Raw genomic sequence first — 21,228 nt, forward strand, 5'->3', positions numbered from 1 at the left:
ACTGTTTTTACTTTTGCTCAGCTGTTATTGAATAGTGAGTACTTTAATTGTCCCACAAGGGGAAATTTGGTAAAGGATTATTCTATTTATATTATTGTGGTCTTGGGTCTGTTTTCCTGAGTCTTTTCTCCTTGTCTTTCTGCCTTCCCAGTCATGTGTGTCTGTTTTCTCCCATCCAGGTTTCTTAGTCATGGTTTCAGGGTTTGCATTTCCTGTTTTATTTTGATAGTCGTCTGTTTCATGTGTATTATGATCAGTTTTGCTTCCTCTGGCTCATCAGTCAGATTAGTGTCAGCTGTGTTCCACCCTGTAGCCTGTTCCCTCATTATGCTCCTTGTGTATATATTAGGTAAGTCACAATTCAGGGGCAGCATCCTCCTGAGGCTGCATTTGAAGGCCGATTACGTCACAGCCAGGCGACGAAGGCGGTCCCAATTCGGCCGACAAATGAGTCCTTCATTTCCCCCAAATTTAAAGGATGGGTCGGGTATATCCTTCAAGGCCCAACCTATCCCAGAATTCATAGCACGGCCCAGCCAATTCCAGTTTCCAACAATGGGGGCAGCTACCTAGTTGTAATATTACTCTTTCAGGTTCACAAAATAAACTTTTAACATATTTTAGGTGGGAATGTAGCTGTGTATCTGCTTGATTTATGAAGACATCACATATTTGCAAAAGTGCTCCGACATTGTCGGAGATGTCTGTTACCCACCAGCTTGATAGCAAACTGGGAGGTCGAGCCTCACTAGAGCCGACGAGAATACCGGACTCCCTGCAGATCGTTTTCAGACCCCTGCAGTCTTTTGCTACTCAGGTTAAACATGATATAGAAATTACTTATTATCTTAAAAATTTTATTGTTTGGCTTTTTTCAGTGTTTTATTTGTTCGTGAGTAAATCTGTTTGGCTGAGATTAAAGTTCTACAGAAAACTGATTAAACAGAAGTGTGAGATGGTCGAGAATTTACTCCAGTGTCGTGTTATATATTAGCGAGTGAGGAGCAAACGGCTGAGTTTATTGAACTCCACCGAGACAGCTGGTGATGCAAATCTGAAGGCTAGATCGTCCCATTTCACAGCCTCGCACTTCCAGCCTTCTCGGTCTTCGAAGGACCAAGCCCACATAGACCGTGAAGGCCGGGTCCTCCGAAGGATGCCTCCTATGAATTGGGACATACCTATTGTCTGCATTTCCTTCTGTTCTCTGTCACGTTTTCCCTCATGGTTGTGTCCTCCCTTGCAATATGTTTTCCTTATTTTGTCAAAGGTTTGAATTTTCTAGTTTTGTTACTTGCATGTGATTTTAGTTTAATTAAAACCACCTATTAGTTTACTCCTTGAGTTTCTGAGCCCTGCTTTTGGGTTCTACCTCTACCACAAAGCCACTGTGATATAGCAACTTGAGCTTTCAGGCCATATCACTTTCAGGTGACATTTTGACTGAGCTTTGTGAAACTGATGCTTTTCTTGGCCAAAATGGAAACGGAAAAGTCATTTTTGTAATTTTCTTTCAGATCTAATCAGTGCCAAGTATCTTCAACAGTTTATTTGTTACCTATGCCAGCGGTCCCCAACCCCCGGGCCTCGGACCGGTACCGGTCCGTGAGTCGTTTGGTACCGGGCCGCGAGAGTTGAGGCTCAGGTGTGAAATGTATAGTTTTCAGGGTTATTTTGTTATTGTTTTTATCGTGTACTCGGTTTTCCTTGGTCTTTTCACGTGTGTTATGAAAAAAATTTCTTTTTTTCGGTACCGGTACTAGTTTTATTTTGTTGTATTTATCCGCGACACCTTAAAGGCTGGTCCATGAAAATATTCAAGATGGTGCCGAGTATGGCAGCCTCGTCGCGAGCTCCCCCAAGCAACAGCTTTTTTCTGTGTTTAATTTTACTTTTCCTTCATTTTTTCTTCATTTTTTCGCAAGTAGCACATGTCTCCTTGTGTACGACCGACAAACCTTACTGGACATAAAAGACGGTCTTTCTTATAACTTTCCGGAGTTCAAGTTTTGCAACACGGACGCTCCGTTTGCAGACCCCCCATTCATCTCACCTGAGACGCCTTTGTTCTCTGGCCCTGGAGGCCGCAAACGCCAACGCAGAGGGAGAAGATCTGGCGTTCTGGTTCGACTGAGACGGCGCACTAACAGACCACCGTCACCCAGTTTATTACTGGCTAATGTGCAGTCTCTGGAGAACAAGCTGTGCGAGCTTCGGGCACGGATCTCATTCCAGCGAGAGATGCGGGACTGCTGCGTGATCTGCCTCACAGAAACCTGGCTATCGGACAAGGTACCGGACTTCGCAATACAACTACCGGGGTTCTCCGTGAATCGCGCGGACAGGTCACAGGATCTTACTGGGAAAAGCAGAGGCGGTGGTGTATGTTGCATGATCAACAACAGCTGGTGTGATTATGCGAACGTGCACCCGGTCAAATCCTTCTGCTCACCGGACCTGGTGTACCTGATGATTAAGTGCCAGCCATTCTGGCTACCGAGGGAATTTACAGCCGTGATTATTACGGCTGTTTACATTCCCCCACAAGCCGACACTGACCGAGCACTCAGGGAACTGTACAGCGCGATTAGCAGTGAGGAAACCCCACACCCAGAGGCAGCGTTTATCACGACCGGGGACTTCAATAAGGGAAACCTGAAGAAAGTCTCACCAAAACTCCACCAACACATCCATTTCAACACTCGTGGAGACCGGCTACTTGACCACTGCTACACCTCTTTCCGGGATGCGTACAAAGCCCTCCCCCGCGCCCCATTTGGCCAATCAGATCACCGCTCCATCCTGCTCCTGCCCCTGCCCGCCTACAGACAGAAGCTGAAACAGGAAGCTCCAACTCGGAGGGCGGTGCACCGTTGGACCGACCAATCGGAGTCTGCGCTGCGGGACTGTTTTGATCACGCGGACTGGGAAATGTTTCACGTGGCTGCTAGGGACATTGATGAGTACACAGACTCAGTCTGCGGATTTATCAGGAAATGCGTGGAAGATGTCGTCCCATCCAGAACAGTTAAATCCTTCCCAAATCAAAAACCCTGGATTAACGGAGATGTTCGCGCGGCACGGAGCACCGCCTTTGCCTCCGCGAACACATCGGACTACAAACACGCACATTACCAACTCCGGAAGACGATCAAAGCAGCCAAACGTGAGTACAGGGACAGGGTGGAGCAACAGTTTGACAACCCTCGGAGTATGTGGCAGGGACTAAACACGATCACAGACTTTAGAGGGAAAACCAGCACACCGCAGACCACGGCCTCTCTGTGTGAGGATCTAAACGTATTCTACGCTAGATTTGACACAGCGAACACCATGAGACCGGACAGTGTGCGCACCGCGGATGACGTCAGTGCGCACACTGTCTGAGGAGGATGTGCGGAAGTGCTTCAGGAAGGTGAACGCGCGCAAAGCTACTGGTCCGGACGGGATTCCCGGCCGCGTCCTCAAGTCATGCGCGGATCAGCTGGCTGGAGTGTTCACACACATCTTCAACCTTTCCCTCTCTCTGTCTGTAGTCCCAGCCTGCTTCAAAATGGCCACCATCGTCCCTGTACCCAAATCCTCCACCATCTCCTCACTGAACGACTGGCGACCTGTAGCCCTGACCCCCATCGTAAGCAAATGCTTCGAGAAGCTGGTCAGGGACTTCATCTGCTCTGCACTACCCGACTCACTGGACCCTCTACAGTTCGCATACCGCCACAACAGGTCCATAGCCTGATGATGCCATAGCCCTGACACTACACACTGCCCTGTCACATCTGGAGAAGAGAGACACGTATGTGAGAATGCTGTTTGTAGATTACAGCTCAGCATTCAATACCATCGTTCCCTCAAAGCTGGACGGGAAACTGCAGGATCTAGGACTGAGCAGCTCCCTCTGCAGCTGGATCCTTAGCTTCCTGTCTGACAGACGCCAAGTGGTCAGACTGGGCAGCATCACCTCATCCCCCATCACACTGAACACTGGTGCTCCACAGGGGTGTGTACTGAGCCCTCTCCTGTACTCACTCTACACCTACGACTGCACGGCCACTAACAGCTCCAACATCATTGTGAAGTTTGTGAAGTTTGCGGACGACACTACAGTGGTGGGTCTTATCATCAATGGTGATGAGACGGCTTACAGGGAGGAGGTCAGCGCCCTGACCCACTGGTGTCAAGACAACCATCTCACCCTCAACGTCGCAAAGAGAAAGGAGTTGATAGTGGACTTCCGGAGGTGCAGAGAAGTACACACCCCCATCACCATCAATGGCGCTGCTGTGGAGAGAGTGAGCAGCTTCCGGTTTCTTGGTGTACATCTGGCTGAGGATCTTACGTGGTCAGTATACACAAACAAAACAGTGAAGAAGGCGCAGCAGCGCCTCTTCTTTCTCAGGAGACTGAAAAGATTTGGCATGAGCCCCCGCATCCTCAGGACCTTCTATCACTGTGCCATTGAGAGCATCCTCACTGGATGCATCACCACCTGGTATGGCAACAGCACCGCCTACAACTGCAAAGCTCTCCAGAGAGTAGTGCGGTGCTCTGAACGGATAATTGGAGGTGAGCTTCCCTCCCTCCAAGACATCTACAGGAAGCGCTGCCTGAGGAAAGCGGGGAGGATCATCAAGGACTCCAGTCACCCCAGCCATAAACTGCTCAGACTGCTTCCATCAGGAAGGAGGTTCTGCAGCATCCGGTCCCGTACCAGCAGACTGAGAGACAGCTTCTTCCATCAGGCCATCAGACTGCTGAACACGTCATAGACACCTCACCTCCACTACTGGAACTTCAACATTATGCACTCCATACTGTACAGTAATGCCACTGTTTTGCACATGTCTCAACTCTGTATATTTTTATATATTTTATTTATTGTTTACTCTATTTAACTTGTAAAATATGTGTAAACACACACACACACACACACACACACACACACACACACACACACACACACGTAGAAAATATTTAGTATACACATCCAGAAATGCATATACTATTATATATTGTACATATATTTATTAGTTTCAGATGTAGCCATTCTTGTATTTCGCTTGTTTACATTATTGTATTTTGCACAACTCTGTTGCTTGTGAAGCTCGCACACAAGAATTTCACTCACATGTGCTGCACCAATGTACCTGCACATGTGATGTGACAATAAAAGTGATTTTATTTTATTTTATTTGATTATTGTCGGGCATAAACCGGTCCGTGGCGCAAAAAAAGTTGGGGACCGCTGACCTATGCCATTAGTCTCGACCCCATGATAGTCCAAACTCGGGATACTACGAAACTTGTGATGCAAATACAAAGTGTCCTTCATTGCCATTAAGAATTTAAAGCTTTGGAGCCACACATCTATTCATACTGCTGCTAATTTAGACACAAAACCATATATTCAATTTCAATTCAATTCAAATCACAACAACAGTTGCCGCAAGGCGCTTTATATTGTACAGTAGATCGTACAATAATAGATACAGAGAAAAACCCAACAATCATATGGCCCCCTATGAGCACTTTGGCGACAGTGGGAAGGAAAAACTCCCTTTTAACAGGAAGAAACCTCTGGCAGAACCAGGCTCAGGGAGGGGCGGCCATCTGCTGCGACCGGTTGGGGTGAGAGAAGGAAAACAGGATAAAGACATGCTGTGGAAGAGAGACAGAGGTAATTAGTGCTTCTTCCTCTCTATCCATTATCTTGTATGTTGCCTCTTACTGTACTTTTTACACATCATCATCTGTCCTTTGTGCACTGTGTACTAAGCATTAGACAGCTGAACACTGTACGAGGCTCTAGTGTCAGCCCGAACACTTAAATTTTAAACCAGTAAAATTAAAGGGAACCAAGGATTTGTTCCACAAAAGTGAGGTGAATTCAAGAGATTCTTAGACACCTTCTTAAACAGATGTTTTAGACCCTGCTAGAAAAGGTTAAAAAGGTTCCTTTTGCTTTCAGACTCTAAATACACTGTCTTAAAGTTATATACTACAGGTACAGGTATTATAAATTAAGGGCAATGTGTGCATGTTTTCAGTTGAATTACTAATCTGGCAATAGCTGTTATTTTAAGATTAGGGATTTTATAATGTGAAGATTTTTGTGCTTTTTAACCAGGCTAAGTTGCATATGTTATTACTACTACTAATACATTTTACACCAGGCAGCTGTACATGTTTGGTTTGGCAGATTTTTTTCCTCCAGATGGACAACCTGACACACCTCCCCCCAAGATGTGTGTCAGTTCCCAAAAATAAGGTGGTGAGTGTCTTCAAAAAACAAAAAAACAAAACTATAGTACTACTATTACCAATTTAGCAGAAAAAGAGTCGGCAAAAGTGATTAGAGGCATTAAGAACTTAAAAAGTAGTAAAAAATAAAATAAAAAAATGCTACATTCTGTGAAATCATAATGTTTACCATTAGCTGATCATCTGTCTCTCTACTTACATCAGCAGCAGTGTCTGATGCATTGAAAGCAGCACCTACACAGCTCTGCTGTACTGAGTTTGTCAAAAAGAATGATGTATTGCAGCTGGATAGTGCTCAGTTAAGCCCCCTGCAGTGCTGGGTCAAACAACTTTCCTGGTGGAAGCCCTGCTTTGCATTCTGCAGATCTCAAAAGGCAGCTTGTCTTCTTCTCATTTTTCTCTATCAAGCGTCTCTTCCTCCCCATCAATTTAATTTTTTTTATGAAATTTAGAAAGTTTAGATCCCTATTGAGCTTTGCTAATTTAAGGACCTATTCAACATATTTAAAAACAAACAAAAAACACTTTGACCTAAAATTCACAGAATTTAATTTATATGCATCCAGTTCAAAGGAAGTCAGAATCAGCCTTAATTAGCACAAGACTCAAACTACTGTAGGAAAACATACCATTAACATACTATTTTAAGTAAAAGCAAAATATCCTGGTCATGGTCATCTTTACATGCAGTTTCACAGCAAATGAAAGTTTACTTGCTTTAACCATTTATTTTACTTTTTTTAATATAACCACAGGATTTCTGCTTACACCTTAAGGATGAGGTCTTTCACCAACAGTGTGCAAACATGATGTGACCTCAGTTAAATGAACTGCCCTGCATCTGTGGAACAAGGACTCTCACAGAATAACTCCTGCTGAAGTCATGTGTATTAGGTGGTGCTGCTATTTTGCAAACTAAATTTACATTAGCATAGCAATATTATATCATAGCCCACTTATTTCATCAACCTCGTTCACCACAACACAAGGTGACAGTAAAGGGTAGCATATCATCATCAGTGCTAATTACCTCCAAGTAAGAGAGTAATTGGTAATAATGAATGTGGAACAGCTAATTTGCATATTCATAATAAATGTTACACTACATAAATACAGCTATGAACAAATAGGAGCAAACTGAGCAACCTCTGGTTAACTAACACGCTGTCACTGCTGCTGTTTTAGTAGCTGTTACTATTAAAACAATATTTGAGAAAAAGGGCACAGGGCATGGAATCATAGCATGAGGTCATATGTATATCTTACTGTATTACCTTTACAGGCGTGTTAGTAATATGCTCGTTATGAATGTGTATTAAGAAAACCCAAATGTCAAATATTAAGACACAAAAAAGGCCAACAAATTCAACTTTGAGATTAAAAAGAAAGAAAGAAATAAAGATAACATAATGAACAAGAAGCAATATAAGAGTGCAAACCAAGGCAGCTCACTGTTTGGTCAGCATTTATTATTAAAGTAATATTATTCTGTTTTCTATATATTCATTTTTTTTCTTTGTTCTTTTTAAAGACAGATTAATAAGTTACACTACAGTAAAATTCATATAAGCGGTACCATGACAGATGTTTACACTGATTAGAAAGACATTATGCAGAATTAAGTAATAGACAATAGATAGTGATATATACTGGTTTGTAAATAACTGGACATGAATAACTCAGGCTTATTATGTAATAATAATAATAGTAATAATAATGATAATGGGAATGTCATTCTCTATTTGCATGTATGTGGCAAATACAAACAGTGGCAGTACGAAATGGCTCTATATTGTTTTATTTTCAGGAGAGGTCAGAGGTCAAATGTGACATGGTATTTATGTCTCTGCTTGCCAATCAGACAGAAACCCCCGAAATATGTTTTTTGTAGCCTTTTTAAAGTTTTGTCACGGCTGTCGAGGCGAGCCGTGTGGAATTATTTAAGGACCCAAAACGCAGGTACTTCTGAAGTGAGGAGAATTTATTAAGGGAGGTGGAACAAATACACAAGGCAGGGGAGGCGAGAAACAGAACGGAGAACCCAAACTTGGAAAACTAAAAAGCAAACCTGAAGTGATAACCGTACGTGGAGAGGAACAGAGAGACGCAGACAGATGAAGGGAAATCACTCAGGGAGACGGAGGACATGAACGCAGACGAATCAGCAACAGGCAGGAGAACACGCAGGGCTTAAATACACACAGCAGTAATCAAGGGGATGAGAGACAGGAGGGCAACACACCCGGGAGAAATCAGAGCTGACGGGACAGGGGCAACGTAAACTGAACACTCACATGAGAAAGATACTTTCAGAATAAAACAGGAAACTCGCAGACACAGAGAACTCGACAAGACACTGAGCTAAACAGACAGATTCACAAGCAGACTGTGTGACACCATAGACAGACAGAGGGAACACAGAAGTGGGAGAAGGCAGGCACAGAACAAAACCCTAACAAATGGCAAACCTTAAAGGATAAAACAGAATAAACAAGCACCTAGAAAAATATAAGGAAACACAAAACACTGACTAGTCAGACTCAGGACCATGACAGGTTTATTTGATAGAGGCAGTGAAGACTGACAGGAAAGCAGAGGGAAAGAGAGAGAGGGGGAGACATGTAGCAAATGGGGCCGCTGGTCGGACTCGAGCCCAGGCCGGTCGCTCTCAGCCGTATGGCATGTGGTCGCCCACTCAACGCACTGAGCTAAACTGGCATCCCCTGAAAGTGGATTTAATATTTTTCCATTCCCTCTTTCTTTTTTTTTAGAAGCTTACTTAGTGAAGAGTCAAGGTCAGTCATTATGAAAGAGGAAAATGTAAAAGCCGTCTCATGTGGGCTGCAGCAATAAAATGTGCTGGTTCAAAATTATCTAATCTATCACATCCTTTTACATATGCAAAAACTAGGTGATAGAAATGCACACTGACACAGACTTAATTTGCAGAAATTATACAAACTCGTTTAAAACTTGCAGCATTTTAATGATGTGTGCAAACAGGACACGAAGCAACTTTCATAGCAGGCACAAATTTATGTGACGTCCATGAAATGACTTGACTGGATGCCACAATGCAAATGTACCTGAACTGAATCTATGGATTTTAGAAGCATTTATTTATTAAAACATTTATTTCTAAAATGTTTACATTATTTTTGGCGTTGTTTATGACTATAGTTATTAGTTTTTGGTGAAGATCTACTAGCTTTTCTAGTCTTTTAAATATAAGGGGTAGCCAATAGTGAATAATAGGGAGGCAGTGAAAAACAATATACATAGAAACATACATCCACACAAACACACATTATATAAATTATTATAAGTGTAACTGCAAGTGTAACTGTAAACTAAAAAGGCTCTTGAGCTCACAGCTAATTCCACCCAGACCACATCTACACAGTAGTGCCAAACAGCAAGGTGCATGGGGGAATATTTTGACACTCCCATCTGACTCAAGCCTAATGGGGCGGCAGGGTCATGCTGTTTAATGGCAGTTAGCTAGCTGAGTGACAGCACTGCACCAGGCCAGGGGCTCAGCTGTCACGGATCACAGGTGTGCTGCTGAGTTATGTATCATTGCAGGATGTGATAAGGTCGATAAGAGAATAGGTAGAAAGGGGAAACTGATAGAGAAAGAGAATGAGAGCACAGGAAGGAAAGGGTGCTTGAAGAGCCCAACAAGCAATTGGATGGGTGTGACATGCAGAAGGTACACAGATCAAACCAGAAGACAGGAAAAAACTGTTTAAAGATATCTATGCAATAACACCAGACACTTTAAAAAAGCCTAATTCAATACACAAAGATAAAATTCATTGACCAATTCTTTCAGTAAACTGACAGAGCCATGAGAAATGTGTGGATGTGTGTGCTTTTTATCATTATACATCGAGTAGAGTCCACCTACAGTCGTCAGGACCTTTTGAGTTTGGGATTACGCTGTGCAAGGAGCATTACATCGGACTACCACCACTTTCACAGCATTCCGGAGGACATAATAAGAGCTCCAGGGTCTCCGTGGTTGGTTCTTCCCAGCGGCAAGACAAAGAGGAAACGTAAACAAAGGAGGCAAAAGCGTGGCTGCAGGGCGGGTCCACTAGCTCGGCTATAGAAACAGCCATTTAAGCCACCGCTTCCGAGTATTTTCCTCTCCAACGTCAGGTCCATAACCAACAAAATCGACGAACTGAGATTACAAATTGCAGTCAATAAGTGTGTACGGGACAGCAGCATAATATTACTCACAGAGACTTGGCTGCAGCCATCAATTCCGGACTCGGCTATTGAGCTAGCAGGCCGCACGGTTCACCGTCACGACAGGAACGGCCACTCCGGTAAGATCAAAGGAGGGGGTTTATGCATCTACACCAATGACAGCTGGTGCAAAAACACAAAGACTGTAGACAGCCACTGTTCCCCGGATTTGGAATACTTGACTGTGAAGTGCAGACCCGTGTACATACCTCGCGAGTTTACTGTTGTCATGGTAACGGCCGTGTATGTACCACCCGATGCTAATGCTAACTCTGCCATGGAGGAGCTGCACAAGACAATAAGCAACCAGCAGAACTCCCATCCAAACGCAGTGCACATTATAGCTGGGGACTTCAACCATGCTGATTTAAGGTCAGTATTCCCCAGATTTGAACAGCATATTAAATGTGCAACGAGGGGGAAAAACACATTGGATAAAGCCTACAGCAACATCCAAAAAGGCTACAGAGCAACCCCTCTACCACATCTAGGTTTGTCAGACCACATGTCCATGCTGTTGATCCCTGCATACACTCCCATTAGGAGAAGAGCCCCCCCAGTCACAAAAACTGTGAAAACCTGGCCAGAAGGTGCATCACATCAGCTGCAGGACTGTTTTGAAAACACGGACTGGAGCGTGTTCGAACATCAGGACCTTGAAGAGCACACAACATCAGTGCTCTCATATATTAACTTCTGTGTCAACAGTGTCACTGTGGACAAACGTCTCCGGGTGTATTCCAACCAGAAACCCTGGATGACTAAAGAGGTCCAGGTCCTGCTGAAGCAACGTGACGCCGCTTTTAGATCCGGTGATGGTATGCAGTACAGTGCAGCCAGATCTCAGTTGAAAAGAGGCATCAGAGAGGCCAAGGCAGCGTACAAGAGAAGGATCGAAGACCACTTCACCACCAACAACTCACGACAGGTATGGCAGGGAGTTCAGCACTTAACCAACTACAAACCTGGCAATACCACGTTGACTGAGGGTAACGCGGAGCTTGCAGAGGAGCTGAACCACTTCTTCGCACGCTTTGAGGTGAAGGGACCAGAGGCAGCAGCAGAAAAAACATCGGACAGCAGCAGCCCAAGCCTCATAGTGCAGGAATATGAGGTGAGGCGCACACTGAGGGCAGTGAACCCCAGGAAGGCCACCGGACCAGATGGGGTAACCGCAAAGGTCCTAAAAGAGTGTGCAGACCAGCTGGCTGGGGTCTTCACTAAGATCTTCAACACTTCACTGTCCCAGTCCTGCATCCCGCCGTGCCTAAAGTCAGCCACAATTGTCCCACTGCCAAAGCGTACTAACATTAGCAGCCTCAACGACTACCGACCACTTGCTCTAACACCTGTTATAATGAAGTGCTTTGAGAAACTGGTCCGACGTCACATCATGTCCTGCCTGCCACCCAGACTCGACCCGCTCCAGTTTGCATACAGAGCTAACAGATCAACTGAAGATGCCATTGCTACAACGCTCCACACCACCATCTCTCACCTGGAAGTGCAGGGCCGTTACGCCAGGCTGCTCTTTGTTGACTTTAGCTCTGCTTTCAATACGATACTCCCGGACAGACTAATAGATAAACTGCTGGAAATTGGACTTCCTTCCACCACCTGCCGCTGGATCAGAGACTTCCTCTCAGACCGTGTACAGAGAGTTAGAGTGGGGCCTCATCTTTCCTCAGCCCTCAGCCTCAACACCGGCTCTCCACAAGGCTGTGTACTGAGTCCCCTACTGTACACTCTGTACACACATGACTGTGTTAGTTCCCACCCAGACAACACAGTCATCAAGTTTGCAGATGATACCACTGTGGTGGGGCTCATCTCAGGGGGAGATGAGACGGCATACAGAGCTGAAGTTCAGAGGCTGTCAGATTGGTGTGTAGACAACAACCTGGACCTCAATACCACCAAAACAAAAGAACTGGTAGTTGACTTCAGAAGGAGGAAGTCCGAGCTGCAGCCTGTCAGCATCAACGGGGAGTGCGTGGAAAGGGTCTCCAGTTTCAAGTTTCTGGGTGTGCACATAGACACAGACCTCCAATGGAGCTCTAACACCTCTGCGGTCTTAAAGAAGGCCCAACAGCGTCTCCACTTTCTGAGAATCCTCAGAAAAATGGACCTGAAGAAGGAGCTGCTGACCGTCTTCTACCGCTGCTCCATTGAAAGTGTGCTGACATATTGCATCGGTGTGTGGTTCTCCAGCTGCACCACAGCACACAGAAAGGCACTCCAGAGGGTCATCAACATGGCCCAAAAAATCATTGGACATCCTCTTCCCTCCCTGAAGGACCTGTACAGCACTCGCTGTCTCAAGAGGGCACACAGCATCCTACGGGACTGCACACACCCAGGACACCGGGTGTTTAAGCTGCTGCCGTCTGGCAGGAGGTTCAGGCTGCTGAGGTCCCGAACAAATAGACTCAAGGACAGCTTTTACAACAGGGCAATAGCCCTGATCAATGCAAACAGCTGACCTGACTGGATACCTCCCTGGACTTTTTAGGGGGAGGTAACAATGTTTAAAACGATAACAATAATATTTATATTTATAACAAGGTGCAATAATAATTAATGTGCAATAATAACAGTGTGCAATACACATACACTTATTCTTCTTTTTTATACTAAGTTAATATACTGTGTTGTGTTGTTTGTTACGTTGTGATGTGTCATATCGTGTCGTGTTGTGTTATATGTAGTGCCGACGTAGGACAGTTTTTCCAATTTCATTGTACTACTGTACTATGTATGACTGTGCAATGACAATAAAGACTTATCTTATCTTATCTTATCTTAGAAAGACACTAAAATGTAAGGACTTTGTCAAAAGACGTTTACAAGCCTCCACACTGCCCGTGAAACCTGCATGGCCTGTCCCTGTGTGCAGTTTAAGTGGGAAATGTCAGAGACAATTAAAATGCAGGGCTAACCTTTCGGGAAGGAGATTAGTGCATTTCTACATGGGCGCTTCATACATGGGGACAAAGAATGCTTTCTTGACTATTCCTAACCATTTTGGAGACAGAAATTGCTTTTATGTCCAATACAGAATCTAATACATAAAGCTCACTGAAGTATGGCTTCCTTAAACACAGTGAAAGCTGATAGTGAGGAAAAGAAAATTCTCATAAACATTACAATAAGTAATACTTGCATGTTAGGTTGCAATTTTGTTCTTCAAATTAAAATACTGTAACAACTTCTGACCCTGCTCTTGGTTTTATATCCACATATAATGTGAAATATAACCCTTGACTACCAACTTTGTTCAGTGACAAGTCTTTCAGTGAAAGGGTGCTGCTGCTGGTGGCTCTACAAATGCAGCTACACATGCACGTCTCTCCAGATGATGGAAAGCCTAATTCAGTGCTACAAAGCCTGCAGGAGAAGTTGATATTCCAGCAATGGCTGTATGTGCCTACAAAGCAGGATTCGCTTATCAAAAATAGGGTCAAAGAGCATCTGATAATAACAGCATTTTAAATAAAAATGTTTCAAGTATGAGAAAGCATATTTACAAAACTAGATATAGCTCCAGTCTCTGCCTACTTCCTGTTTTCCCCAGTGCTGTTCTGCTAAACAGGTTAGTTAACCTGACTAGTACTATAGTTACCATAAATTTCTGCACTGATGTTTGTCACTACAAATTAACTTGTTTCATAGTCCATTTAATATCATTTCACATCCAGTTGAAAAAAGTGGCCTTGTGCAAAACTATTAGGTCTATTAATGAGGGGCCTTTCAAATCTGATTCCAAAGGTCCAGGTTGTCTAAGTGGAGGTGGGGGTTTTGCTGCAACTGCAATACGTTTGTGTGTTAGATATCCTCAAAGCATTACAAATATGACATAAGTCAAATGTTTAAAGGACACCACAAAATTTGCATCCTTTGCATTTTGTAGATGTTTTTTTAATTACCCGGATAAAAGAGGCACAGAGTATCGTGTTAGTGGATTCAAGAAGCTCAGACCGAACACACATTGTTGTGGTATTGCCCTTTGTTGGATGTGCACTTTTAGCTATAGCACTGGTTTTATGTTGATTACATCACTAACCATGTGCCAGCTCACTGGCTCCTCTATTTGTCAGTTATGTGTGACCTTCACCTGACTTTCAGGACCCGTGAACTAAATAACTGGCTCATCTAACACTGGATGAAATCAGCATTCCCAACCCCTACTGTCTCCAGCAGCTGGAAACTAAATTTTCAACAGGCTCACATAGCCATCTTATCAAGCCATTACCATTGTTCCTCTGCAAAATTGATCTGTGCATCTAGCATATTTATGCAATTTAGTCACACTAGACATGATGAAAATTTCCCATGTTCCACACACACACACACACACACACACACACACACACACACACACACACACACACACACACACACACACACACACAATATCTGTATGTGTACCATGTGGACCATCTTAATTATTAAGAGTGAAAAACAAACATGATTTAACCCTGGAGAACCCATGGGGTCAGAGCCGACCCCATTGGTTTTCTAGGGACCCCATGGGTTCTCCAGGGTTAAATTTGGCTTATATCCCTGTCAAGGTCGTTTCCTTGTGTCTGACTTCCAGCATGCCTATTTTTGTGCACTTCTTAAAATTTAACCATTTGAACATCAGAAGAGGACAAAGTCTCAAAGAGCCAAATCTGTCAAGCTGGGGTAGGTGGTGAGTGATGATTGTGTTGTTGTGGCCAGCAAACAGCTCACAATGCCATAATACTACAGTTTATAGTTGTAGTTATTTTGAAGCAAATACTTATATCAGATGCTTGGAGATGTTATACAGCACCCAGCTGACAGACTGACCCCTTTGGCACAGATTTACAGTACAAAACCCTGTGAATGATCATAGATACAGCTGCAAATACAATTTGATGTTTCCTCGTTGCGCTATGTCGAGGTTAGTGGTGACACTGCAAACACACACACACATGCGAGTAAGAATGGAAATTTTTAGCAGGGAGGAGGGAGGTGCCTTGTAGTGGATAGCAGGCAAAGTCGAATCATTCTAGGTTTTATGACTGCTTCTAGTTTTAATGATACTCTACAGGATGAGTTCTAAGACCTAAAGTTCTTAACTCGAGCCAGATAACAGAAAATTTTATTTTGACCTCAAAGTTTTGGGAAAATCCCCCAAATTCAAGTATGTACCAATTCTGATTGGTTACTCCATCTAAACTATTCACATTTTTACAAATTCTGAGATTGTATGAATTGGAATTGTGTTAAATATGAAATGCAGTTGTGAAACTGCCAAAACCAGCACTGGTTGTAACAAATTCTAAAGCAATGAATTATTGTAATCATATTACTGTGTAACTGAAAAAAGTAAATTACTCAATTACTGCACAAAATTCTGTGATTAGGTTACAATTTCAATTGTATCATTAATTGCATTATAAAGATTGACAAGAGATAACCCCAACTTAAAACATCCCTTTTTCTTTCTATGTGATTGTGCTGCAAGCCACTGATTTGGTGGGTTTGGGTTTATCTTTTCATCTTTATACATAAAAAACTAAAACATCGTATGTGTGTCCTAGGATTGAGATATGGATTTGTACATGGGACTGTAGCCTCAGGTTTTTATTGTTAACTCATAATTGTTTTACTGTATTTTTCAGGTCAATTTAAAGAGTAACACAAAACGTGTGCAATAAATTATTTTCTCAGGTGAGTAATGAAGTAACAGGAAATAGCCACTAATCTGTCATTTTAATTTTTATATTGGATTTAAAATCAAAATCCCCAAATTTTTTTGTCCAGTGATATACTGCACTATTGTTCAGAATTTTTTGTGAACTTCTGCATGTTACTTATAACAAGACAGAAGTCAAAACAATTAAAAATCAAACAACACAATGTGGAAATGATAACAGTCCATAAATGCCAAAACAATTTTCAATTCTTAGAATATTAACATCATATATCCTAATAATATCAGCAATTCTTAGCAGTTCCAAATAATTTTTAAAATTTGTATTACACCCGACACCATTAAACACTCTGTCACTGTTTTTCCACCTCAATTAAGTGAATCAGGCTCTTGGTAAAACTAAAGAATGTAAACGAAGGCACCAGGCAACTATAGAATATTGTATTCTGTCATGCTACATGTGATTTAGGGTGTGTGCTCCAAACTGCCATGGGCCTGCAGGCCCACCACCCAAGGAGAGGCGATAGGGGATCAGTCTTAAAGATAAGGTGGCGAGATTGGCCATTTGTAAGGGGCTCAGAGTAGAAATGGGACTCCTTGCATAGAGCCAGACGAAGTGATTTGGGTATCTGACAAACACTTTTAGAAACTCACAGTATATAAATACAATACGTTATCTATTACCTTTAATCACAGTCTGTTTATTATTACAAGCCAGGATAATATTAACATCCTGGCTTGTAACATTTTAAGAATGATTTACTTCCATCAATCCTTTTTGAAGCCACAAATGTACAATAAACCATGCACAGTATTTGCAAGGCAGATTTTACTCTGTAGTAAGAAAGCCAGAACGACTGTAAATCATAATTTTGTCTTAAACCATTAGTTTGAGGTCAGACCTAATTATTCCAGTATTTTCCAGATAAGACAAGACTGGATAGTCCTAGAAGCACCCAGACACTCAGTATTTTGTCATCACCCTGTCACATTCCTCATGCATTCCTCTTCCAGCATAGACAAGAGGGTCGGCTTGTATGCTGCTAACACTCATGGTCAGCTGTGGAGTTCACAGAAGAGGAATGCAGGATGATAACAGAAAAGTTTGTTTTCCTCACTTTCAGGCATGAATATGTGTGTACTTTTCACCTTTTTAACAAGGATACCTGACAAAATCACTATCAATACAAGTTAAACATAAAATAGAATTTAAGATTTTCAGTAGGATCGAGTATAATATTACTTTTTATTTTTGTGTGTAAAAATACTGCAGTGAAGAAGTAGAGTCACTGTGGTGGCTATCACATATTCTACCTCCTCCAATTTCATCACACATCATCATCATCATCATCTGCACATACTCCCTGTGTAAAATTACAGTCTGTAAGTAAAGTCAGTGAAACATACCTGTAAATGCCCCACTCGTAATATGAAACAATTTCCCATTAAAAAAAAAACCAAAAAAAAAAAAACCTAGTGCTGTCAGTGTTAATCTGACGTTAACACCATAACCGCATTAAGGTGGCAAATCTCCGTTAGCGATTTAACGCGGATCGCCCTGTGCGTGGGGCTGCACGGCGTCAAAGCCGTAGCGGGGTTAGCTCGTTAAGGCGTAATGAGGTTATGGCGTTAACGTCATTTTAACGAGATTAACGCTGACACCACTAAAAAAAAACCCTCAACTAAATAATGCCAGGAGTCAGTCATTAATCTGAACCAGGACATGCCTAAGCTACAGTTTTGTTTGTTCTGTTTGTACTGCTGGCAAACTGATAAATCACACTAAGAAAAAACATGGGGTGGTAGATATTAAATGAGAAATATGGTAAATTTGATAAATTAAATATTATTTTTATAAAATGAAAATCACATTCATAAGGTATTGCAGGTGCATAAATGCTACAAATCGGTCATTTTAGGTCATTGGGAGGTGGTTGCATGTTTGCAAGCAATATAAATAAAAACCTTTAGCTGTACCTGGGTGCCAGGTTTGATTGATCAGCTCCTGAATGTGTAGGAGTTCCTGGGTAAGCAAACAGAAAAAGAGTTGGTGTATAGTAGCAAGATACTTAATGATTATGAGCACATGCACTTGGAATTTAAATAGGCATTCATTTAATGCATTTAGTGATGTTCCCAGCTAATGTGCTTTGAAAGCTGCTACCATTAACCCTTGTGTGGTGTTCGTATTTTTGTTACTCAGCCAGTGTTCATGGGTCTGGTGGACCCGCTAGAGTTTTGGCTTTCCAAATTAACACTATCAAACAATTTTATGTTAAATTACTCAACAGATGTTTACTTCATCCCAATTACAAGACATATGAACAGCAAACATGGTTGATTTTTTCCCTTTACCTTTGTTAGATCACATTTATGAATTAATGTGCTTCTCGTTTTTCTTTTATATAAAATGTTATAAATAAATCAGTTATAATCAAGTGGAGTGAGTGGAAAGACACAACACATTTACACGTGAAAAAATAATTAATTGTTTAATTTTTCTTTTGAAAAAAACTGAACACGGGTCTCACAGACCCGAACACCATACAAGGGTTAACAGTGTACTTGCCTGAGTCAACTTGTTTTCATTGTTTTGAAATGGTGTTGGATTGAGTAAGAACTGGTGAAGACTACTCCCATTACCTTTGATGAAAGAGCTTCTTCCTAGCTCAGTAGATAGCTAAAACCCTTGTATATGTACTTTATATGAAGACTTCAGATACAAAATCCACTAAACAACACCTCAATGAAAAATGACAAAATACCCCTTGGAGATAGAAACTTTGAAGCGCCAAGTCCATTCATCAGCAAAAGCCACTGTGTTCACAGCTACTGTGTAATGCAGTATCATGCATTGACACCAATGACTGTAGAAATTGACACAGGCAAAGAGGATTGCTCCACCCCCACCTAAACACACACACATCTTCCTCCACTCTTTAACTTTACCACCAGCCACTGCTGCAATAACTTTTTAAAAGTTGTGCCATTTAATCTTTACACCTTTTTATAGAGAGCTAAATATCCATATACTCCTCTTCTTCTACAGCACAGGCAACTATAAATCTCACAAGGACTCAGTTATGCTAATACAGTTGGTGGTGAAACACATTAGCAGTGAGGCTAGCAACAGCAATGATAAGAAGCACAGAGTGGACCAGTGTAGATCAGTGTACAGCAGTGGGCCAGTCATCGTAAACCCTCTGGGAGCAGACACAAAAGATCATGTAACACTTTGTCAAACAAGTCGATAATTAAATCAATCCACATGCTGAATAAAAATGAAAACATCCCTTAATAAGCTCATTTGTAGTAACTGCCATGCTGTTGTAGTTCTGTTGTTCAATCAGTTTAGAAACCCTTTATCTAAAATTTCTGAAGTTAATAAATTAAGAGATTATATAAAATAAGCACCAGTTCTGGTCCAAACACCCTGTAAATGTATAACCTTACATGTAGTCTGTCTGCAGTATAGGATGAAGTATACTTTAAAGTCAGATAACAGCCCATGATTGCTTGTGTGTAGCCTAAGTGGTGCACTGGAGCAAGTAATAGGAGGCAGTGATTGGAGAAATGGATGACTCCTCAAAAGTCACCTTGAGTGAATAGAACTCATCATTCATATGCCAAACACAAACACACACGCACGGACAGACAGCTAGACACACACACCTCCAGCTGAGTGCAACTGACCAAGGTCTTTGTCAACACAGAGGACACAGACCATGTTGTACTGTACTGACACTCATTAACTGTGTCTTTTACCAAATCTTTCTTTATCAACACTAAAGATGACAATGCTGGCAGCAGCATACTATCCAAATATTTTGCACCCTGCAAATTCAGCTCTTGTTTTAATGGGATTTGCATGTGATTCTCATTTCCAGGACAGTCTGAATTGTCTAAACAATTATATCAGGGAAAGTGTATACACATAACAGTCATGTAAAAAAAAGTCTTTGCAGTCCTTTGAAAAACTAAGTGCTCCTCAAGGTTAGACAACTTTTAGAACCACGTTAAGCAGCAATACCATTTCATTACCACCAAGCTTGACAGCTAGCAAGAGGTAACAGCTGTTTTTATAGAAGTGGTCACATCCACAACCTGATTGTACATGGTAAGATTTTAACCCTACAGATTATCTCAATTTAGTGAGGGTTGTTCATGATTGGGAGATCCTATTAACAGACCCACTACCTCCTAAGCCATGGCCACACTCCTCTGGCTGAATGTTCTGTGAAGAAATCCTGTTATCATTGGTCAGTATTGTCTTCTGTGAACATCCAGGGGTATGTGTTTGTAATATAAGCTGTAAATTACTCTTTTCTTTTGAAGCCACCAAAAGTATTAATTTTCCAAATCCTATTCTTTAAACCTGTTTAACTGTTAACCCGTTAAATGATTCACTTCTTTCATCTGTCAGGTGAAAAAACCTTACATATGCAATTAAAAAAAAATCATAATTAGAGTATGATTGCAAACATGAATTCACTGTTAAAGTGCATATTTTCTAATCACATTCCCCCTGAAGTCTATTGAAAGATAATCCTTTCTCTATCCAGGCTCCCAAGGTCTTTTTTTTATCTTTGTGAACAACAGCAACAGTTAAGCACAGGATATTATGAATAGCCAGTTCTAGTAAGCCTTCAGACGACATGTGTTCAGGTTTCACATTATTTCTACAATTTGGACAATTCTGATTGGTTAGCTAAAGGCAGCTCCATTTACACTTCTTGCACGCAAACAGATAACAGAAATGCAAAACAGCAGAGCCACTTGCTACTAAATTGCAAATAAGCATCTTCCATAAGATCAAGATCTGAAGCCATAACAAACTTCCCCATCAACAACTCTTGAACTTAGCTACTTCAATAATGGAGTAACTACACTGGTTTGCTTCTATTTAGCAGTAGACTTTGCTTGTTGTTATTCATCCTGATTCCCAAAGGGAAGGTCTGCTACAGACAGCACAACAGGTGTCCTACTCAGACACAGACACACACACACACACACACACACACACA

The 21,228-nt window shown here is 42.0% G+C and overlaps 1 protein-coding gene across 6 annotated transcripts in view; it reads right to left on the reverse strand.

The window, feature by feature from the left end:
* naaladl2 (N-acetylated alpha-linked acidic dipeptidase like 2) overlaps positions 1 to 21,228 on the reverse strand; it is a 549,411-nt gene that overhangs the window by 507,135 nt on the left and 21,048 nt on the right. The window contains exon 2 of one of the 6 annotated variants that reach the window (XM_082524417.1): positions 18,182 to 18,227. The exons of the other annotated variants lie outside the window; for them this stretch is intronic. The gene's annotated coding sequence lies outside the window, so the exon portion shown is untranslated. The remainder of the gene's footprint in view (positions 1 to 18,181; positions 18,228 to 21,228) is intronic. 6 annotated transcript variants of the gene reach the window in all.

Source organism: Aulonocara stuartgranti (assembly GCF_965226115.1).
Source record: "Aulonocara stuartgranti genome assembly, chromosome: 23".
Taxonomy (NCBI): domain Eukaryota; kingdom Metazoa; phylum Chordata; class Actinopteri; order Cichliformes; family Cichlidae; genus Aulonocara; species Aulonocara stuartgranti.